Here is an 8,349-nt window from a genome sequence, read left to right on the forward strand (position 1 = left end):
CTTGTTGCTAACATACCCGTAGAAACCCTTCTTGTTACCCTTTACATTGCTTGCTAGCTGCAACTCCAATTGTGCTTTGGCCTTCCTGATTACACCCCTGCATGCTCGAGCAATATTTTTATACACTTCCCTAGTCATCTTTCCTAGTTTCCACTTTTTGTAAGCTTCCTTTTTGTGTTTAAGCTCACTGAAGATTTCTCTGTTAAGCCAAGCTGGTCGCCTATCATATTTGCTAGTCTTTCTGCACATCAAGATGGTTTGTTCCTACACCTTCAATAAGGCTTCTTTAAAATACAGCCAGCTCTCCTGGACTCCTTTCCCCCTCATATTAGCCTCCCAGGGATCGTGCCCATCTGTTCCCTGAGGGAGTCCAAGTCTGCTATTCTGAAGTCTAGGATCCGTATTCTGCTGCTCTCCTTTCTTCCTTTTGTCCATTTGTCCCTTTGTTAATCCTTCTCTCATTCTTTTTCCCAAGGATTTAACAGCCCTGGCACCAGTGAGAGAGGGAAACTGCACAGCAGTCATGGAATTCATCCTGCTGGGGTTTGGAAAGGGATGAGGTCTTCAGGTGGCCCCATTTGTGATATTCCTGATGATTTACATAGTAACTGTGATGGGGAACGGCATCCTGATTCTCATAATCAGAGCCGACTCTCGCCTCCACATCCCCATGTACTTCTTCCTCATGAACCTGTCCCTCATAGACCTCTCCTACTCGCCCCCAGAGCCACAGTGAGTTTCCTAGCATGGAGCAAAGCCATTTCCTACAATGGATGCGCCATTCAATTCTTCTTCTTCACTGTCTTCCTCACCACCGAAAGGTTCCTCATGGCAGTGATGGCATATGATTGATACACTGCCATCTGCAACCCGCTTCATTGCCCCGTTACCATGTCCAAGTGGGTTTGCATTCAGCTGCTGGTGGGGTCGTATATCAGTGGCTGTGTGCATGCCATCATGCAAACAGGCTTCACCTTTACACTGACCTATTGTGGCCCTAATGAGATTAATCATTTCTTCTGTGACAGCCCTCCACTGATTAATCTGTCCTGCAGTGACACGTACGTCAGTTATCTTGTGTTGTTTACCTTCTGTGGCCTCATCATAGTGAGCACTGCCATGATTGTGTTCATCTCTTATGTCTATATCATCTCCACTATCCTCAGGATTCGCTCTTCCACAGGCAGGCGCAGAGCCTTCTCCACCTGCACCTCCCACATGATGGTTGTGACTTTACTTTATGGGCCCATGTTTTGATGTATGCCCAACCATAGGCTATCTTCTCTGTACCCAAGAAAAGTGGTGTCCGTGCTTTACACCTTTGTCACCCCCATGTTGAATCCCTTCATCTACAGCCTTAGGAACAAGGATATAAAAGAAGCTTTGAGAAGGACTATGGGCCACAAACTCTTCACAAAATGAGCCTTACATTTCAACATAGAGACAGAACATAGTGTGTCAGGGTTGTTCTTAATTTCCACAAAAAACAGGAGCAACAACAAAAACTACAGAATTACGACAAGCTATTTCTTTGTTTTTCTTTTTTCTTTTTTATCCAGCCAGAAAACTAGGAGTTTTTGAGATATCTGGTTGGACATCTAGTTGAATAGGTTGTCTGTCTGTCCATCTCTCTCTTTCTCTGCCTATTACTATCCCCACTCTCTCTCTCTAGTTGGCACTCTAATCATACCTGTTCATATCAATAGCTCGGGAGATTATTCAGTCATAGAGATTTACAAAATTCTAAAATGTCTTTATCATTTATAGAGACTTTCATCCTTCAGGACATGAGAAACCCACTGACTGCTTGGGCTAGAATGAATTTTTCCTCATGGTTTAGCCTATAATTGTCCTTTCTCTGAAGCAGCTGATATTGGCCACCACTGGAGAAGGGTTCCTGGACTAGAAGGAATATAGGACTGATATGCCATGGCAATTTCTGTCAAGTGACAATATTGCATGTTAAAAACAATAAAGTACTGCCATAGACTTCAAATCCTTGTGTAAGTTTTTATATTCCTAGGTCTGTAGAATAGGTCTGAGCCATGTGCAGATCCTCAGGGAGCTGAAAGTAATTCACAAAAGGACATAGGCATCTAACTCAGGGGTGGGCAAACTTTTTGACCCAAGGGCCACATCGGCATTGAGAAACTGTATGGAGGGCCAGCTAGGGAAGGCTGTGCCTCCCCAAACAGCCTGGCCCCCGCCTCCATTCGCCCCCTCCCACTTCCTGCCCCCTGACTGCCCCTCTCAGAACCCCCAACCCATCCAACCCCCCCTGCTCCTTGTCCCCTGACTGCCCCCTCCCGGGACCCCTGGCCCTAACCACCCCCCGGGACCTCACCCCCTATCCAACCCCCCCACCGATACTTGTCCCCTGACTTCCCCAACCCTATCCACACCCCTGCCCCCCTGGAACTCCCACGCCTATCCAATGCCCCCTGTTCCCTGTCCCCTGACTGCCCCCCTGAACCTCTGCCCCATCCAACCCCCCCTTCTCCCTGCCCCCCGGGATCCTCTGCCCCTTACCCAACCCCTCACCCCCTTACCATGCTGCTTAGAGCAGCAGGAGCTCGCATTCCCGCCACCTGGACGGAGCCAGCCATGCAGCCAGCGCACTGAGGCACTGAGGCTGCGGGGGAGGGGAGACAGCAGGAGTGGGGCGGGGGCTGTTGGGTATTGTTGGCTGAATACCTCTCAATTTCTCCTATACAAGCTGTTCCATTTTGTATGAAATAATTAAATATACACTGAGCAAGAAAGAGAGTGAGAACAAGTCTATAGTGCAGCGGTTTGAGCCCCCAACAGAGAGCTATCCTTGGGTAAATCCCCTTCCCTTCATCAGGGCAAAGGGCGAATTAAACTGGATTCATCCATATCCTGGATCACTACACTAGCCACTTGACTGAAGGTTGAAAGGGAGACCTCCTCACCCAACTGCTAAACCCTTTAGCCTAAACTCATGTGGTGCCTACATTCTCCATGTAAATGTTCCCCAGGTGCCTCTGTGTATGCCTCTGGGTATGTGCAGTGCAGTCTCACTTGGGGATCCATACATCTGCTTAAGCCCCAGCACAGATTCATGAGCAAAGATGGGTGTTCCTCTGTCTCACTCACTTGCAGGGCCTGATCTGGTAGGTGTGCTCAGAGCAGGCCTAAATCCATATATGGGAGAGGCAGGAGCAGGGGCTCACTTATAACTTTTAGCCTAGCGGTGGAGATATCCCTGGTTGAAGGCCCATGTCCCTCTTGGGGGGTGGGGGAAGAGGAGGAAGCTGAACAGGAAGCTGCCACCTCTCCAGTGAGTGCCTGAACCACTGGTCTATTGGGCATTCAGTTCTCGAGCTCCCTCAGTCTCTCCCATTGAGGCTGTTCCACTTTGGATAAATTGAAGGAATCATATGGACTCCTTCCAATGGAGGGGGCATTGTGAAATCCCATGGGGACTTGTGTGAAGGTGAACTGTTTTCCCCTAAACTGAAATGCAAAGCGGTTCTGGGAGGCAGGGGTAAGGGGCAAGGCAAAAAAGCAATTAGCCAGGTTAATAACTGAAAACCATTTGTTCTGCAGCTGTACATGGAGCAAGACCTCAGGCATCGAGGCAACCACCGGTGCCATCATGGGGGTGCTTTGGTTTACTTTTTGGTAGTCTACAGTAAGGCGCCAGGCCTGCCCTCCCGCCTTTAATACCAGAAAGACCAGGCTATTAAAAGGGCTATTGGTAGTTTGAAGTACCCCTTGTTTTTCCAAGTTGGCAATCACCCCTACGATGCCCTCCTCCACTGCTTTGGAATAAGGATATTGTTGTTGTGGGGGAACAGGGGACCCCACCACCTTCACCAGCGCCGTCTTATGCCTACCACATTTAGATGGATACTCTTGCACTGTCTGCCTTCAATATGCTTTCTTTTCTGCGGTTAGCGCAGCCACTGCAGTGGTGGCCAAACTTATCCCCTCGTCCCTAGGCAGGGGCATACGCCACTCCTGCCACAACGTTCCCCCTTGGTTGTAAGGATTGACTCACAGCCCCTGTTCTAGCATCCATGGCATTTCCAAAATTACCGTCTTCATAGAGGAGTGGTTAATAGTAAATGAGGCATGTAAAACTGTTCCTAGAATGGTCACTGGGATTTGGTTATGGGTCTGTCACTGTTGCGGCCCCAAATTGAAGGCAGAGACCTGCGTGGGGGACCCAGGGTTGCCCTTAACAGGGGTGAAATTTAACACAGTTATACCCTCCCCAGTGTCTAGTAGAGCCATACAGGGGTGCTCAGTGACTACAATGGCTATTTTGGGGCATCGGTTAGAGTCCCACATTGCCTTACCCCAATACTGCCAGCGGGACCCCTGGCCGGCAATGGGGCCACCCTAGTCGGAGCCCTCCCTGGGGCCCCCGGTCTGTGGGAGCTGATTGTGGGGCTGGCGGTACTTTTCCACCAGAGGGGCGGAAGGGGTGGCTACCGCCATGGGTCGGGGTGGGGGTGGCTGACTGCCCGCTGTGTGAGCCTAGGTTTTGCGGATACTGGTGGCCCGTTCACCCTGCCAGGCCAAGAGGACCAATAGCCGTTCTACCAACAGGACAGTGGGTTTTTTATCCCACCAGCTTATATCCTCCCCCCGAGCCCAGAGGGAGCGCCAAATTTGCTTATAAACCTCCATCTTTGTTTTATTTACATTTTCTTTAGTTAACGGTGAAAACCTGCCCTTCTGGGGGTGCCGGGTTGACCGGCCCTCGGCTGTCCCCTTTTCCCCTTCTGTTGGTACCCAACTGGTATACGCGGGGGTGCCTCCCGGCCCCGAGCTGGAGGACAGTCACATTTACGCATTTGATTTGCTTTCAAATTGCTTAGCAATTTGCATGATTTTACCCTTTAACGCTTCCCAATTTGCGGGTTCATCCTTGGCCCATAGTCCCAATTTATTCCTCCACCAATTATTTATTTTTTCCATAATCTTCCATAACTGAGCCACAGTCCACGGAAGCTGGCCCAAAAGGTGCTATTCCACGTCCGCCGGCCGGATTTGTTCCAAGACAACCACAATTAAACTTTGCTGGTAAAAGTAATTCAACCCGGTTTGCCCCAGGGCCTGATCTAGGTTGGACAGGAACTTTCGCTTCTCTTGAGCAGAGAAAAGGATGTTCACCACAGCTTGAACAATAAGCAACCGCTCTCCCTGCAAGTGGGCCACCGCGGTTTTCAGAGTGGAGGCCAGCTTCGGGTTGGCAGCAGTAAGCACCCACTTGATTTTTTGCTGGGACAAATTGTTTATGTGTATAATATTTTAGAGGGAAAGGAGCCAGGTAGTGGCCTTTTCTGTTTTAAAGGGGCCGAGCTCATGAGCCAACATGGAGATGTTGGCCGGGCCCAGCAGACTCTGGATTTTGGCTAAAATACGCTGAGTCTCGACCCAATTCCCATCCTGGAGTTGTTCTGTGGACCTCTTCTTAGTCTTAATGAGGGCCGCTATCGGGGTTCAACAAGGTTTCGCCCATGATTGGGGATTCTCGCCAAGGGAGAGATTAAAGCCCTCACAAGGGTCACCCGAATCATTCCCCATGAGGCTCGCCACCTGGATAGAACGCACAGCCAATTGGCGTTTCAACTGCTTAATTTTTTTTTATGGTGAGCACATTGCCATTGAGGCGTATTCTGGGTATGAATGGCCAAATCTTTGACAAGTTTCTGAAAGACTGGTACTTGCTTTGCCAGTACTTCCAGGCGGGTGCATTTTGCCTTTTTCGCCTGGTAGTTTTGTCTTAAGGCCTGCAACTTATTCTGGGCAAAGGCTTGGGTTGCTGCCTGGTTAGTAATTTGCACTTTTAGTTGCTTAATTTTCACTAGCTGTCGGGTACACATCTCATCCCTTCTCCCCAACTCCTCTTTCTGTCCCGACAACATTTGATACCACATGGCCGCCACAGTTCATATTAATTCCACAGCTGCCCCTAGATTTTTACCCTTTTGCTTTTTATACTCGGCATACAGGTTTAACAAATTCTGCCAAGTATGCACGCTTTTCTGTAGCTCTGCCACAGAGCCCCAGGGATTGTATCCCACTTTAGTGAGAGCCCTCTCCAACCGGGAGAGGTCCTCACTCCCCTTTGACAGAGGCAGCAGGGTTCTGTCTCTCTTTGCTGCCTCCCCTGTAGCATGGGCATCCAGTTTTCCAGCCACCAGTGACCCCAGCGGGCCGGGTAGCCAGACTCCCATGTCCGTGCTCCTTAATGCCCATGCGTCCAGCCGTGAACCCATTGATGATGCCATTGCCCATGACTGTGGGACTCCCGAGTCTGCAGCTGTACCCTTCTGTTTCCTAAACATGTTGTTACAATTCATTAGTATAACTTCTAAGATTTTTTTCAGTCACTTGAAATTTTACGCTGCCCACGCTGGCACCGGGGCTTACAATGTTTACCCCCTGGGCTGGAGGGAGAGACGCTAAGACTCCCTCTGTATTACTTGGTCCTCTACCACCGAGGGTCCATACACCAAATCCAAAAGCCCTTCTCGGGCAGAGCGAGAAACCCTACGTTTTTGTTTTATACTCAGTCATGCTATGACTGAGGGTGTATACACCGAGGATTATTTCTTTCACTTGGAGCAAGGGTCTCTAAGCCCTTCTCCTACTGCCCGGCACTTTTACGGCTGGGGTAGACCCACCTGCACCCTTCCCCCGCCGACTGGGGTGGAGAGAGGAATGCTAAACCTCCCTCCATTTCTCAGTCATACTACGAATGAGGGTGGGGCACACCTTTAATCATAAAATCCTTAACATGAAATACCAACCGTGCTGGGCAGAGCAAACATGAAACACCAAGGGCAGACCAGTTGGTGCACTCTGCAGCCCCCCCCCCACCCCGTCCACAATTCTCCACTAAAACTGTGACAGATTTATGTTACCAATCTGTTTGAGGCGTCAGGTGATCGGGCTCAACGGGTAGATGAATAAGCCCACCAATTTAAAACAATTGCGCATCATTTTGGGTGGAGGGGGGGCTTAATTTTATTCGGAATCATAATCCTGACTTTGCCACCCTTGCTCGCCCCTTATGGGCGTTGCTCAAAAAGAAGGTGCAGTGATGCTGGGGAGAGCTGCAGAAAACCACCTTTAAAGTATTAAAGTGAGCTGCCTTGCAAGCCCCGGCCCTCGCTTTTCCAAACACTGCCAAACCTTTTTACCTTTGGCTGTCATGCGGTCCGGAGGTGCCGGGGGGCGTCCTCTTCCAGAGAAATGCGGAGGGTCGGCTCATCCCAGTTGCATATAATTCCCGCATATAATCCCCGCTGCAACAGCCGGAGGTACAATATAGCCCCTGTAAAAAGGAGTGCTTGGCGGCAGTGTGGGCGGTTCAGGCTTTCCAAGCATACACCAAAGGGGTGCCAATAATACTGCAAACCCCCCTCCCAATTATATCTTAACTGGGTCCAAAATAAGTTTGGTCTCAAACACCCGCTTGGTACAGTGAACCCTGTTCCTCTACCAAAGGGGGGTGGCATTGGAGACTCTGCAGTCCCCGGACCTGCTCAGCGTGGCTCTGGTGGAGCAGGGCACCGAGCATTCCTGTAAGGTAGCAGAGCGGGAACGTACAGCTGCCCCAAAATGGAACCCCCTTTTAATTCTTCAAAATCAAACCCAAACTAATCACTTATGGTTTACAGATCAATCCTGCTTTTTCCACCAAGGAAATCGGTACGTCCAGTGGGCAGCCTTAAGTGGGGGGAAAGTAAGCCTCACCAAAAACCTGGCACGTGGTTCAGCACAAAATGCCAAAATAAAGGCAGTGCTGCAGGTTCTAAAATATGAGAGTCAGCTGGGGGAGGACTTTGCGGTATATCTAGTAGCAAACAATAAGTATGTTGTACAGGGGGTATCAATGTACATGTTCTATTAAAAAAATAATTAAAACACTGCAAACCATAAGCCCATCAAACATCAAAAAAAGTGGCAAAAAATAATGGCGTTGTATAAAGCACAAAAGGTGGAGGTCTACATTGCTTGGGTAAAATCGCATGCCCATAAAAACAATAAATTACTCCATAAATAAAATGAACAAGTAAATAAACTAACTCAGATTCGTTCGAGTAAGGTAGCAGCATTGGTCACAGAACTAGCCACCACCGAGCAGGAGGACATTGTTCAAAAATTGCATAAGTGGGCACATAAGGGGGTGAAAAAAAAACCTGTTCAAAGTCAAGCAGGTGGCACAGTGGCGAAAACAAAAACAAATGGTGCAAGAAATCATGAAGGATGTCTTCAGTGCACTCAGGTAAAACGAGGAGCTCAGCTCCCCATTTTACAGGGGCAAAAACCCCAGGGGGTATGGCACCATCTGCAAATAAATTGTTT

General features: G+C 49.2%; 1 pseudogene; it reads left to right on the forward strand.

Moving 5' to 3' along the window:
* The first annotated feature begins 613 nt into the window (after nucleotides 1–613).
* On the forward strand, nucleotides 614–1,257 carry LOC135886712 (olfactory receptor 9S13-like; annotated as a pseudogene).
* Nucleotides 1,258–8,349: the final 7,092 nt, after the last annotated feature.

This window comes from Emys orbicularis, chromosome 12, assembly GCF_028017835.1.
Source record: "Emys orbicularis isolate rEmyOrb1 chromosome 12, rEmyOrb1.hap1, whole genome shotgun sequence".
Lineage (NCBI taxonomy): Eukaryota > Metazoa > Chordata > Testudines > Emydidae > Emys > Emys orbicularis.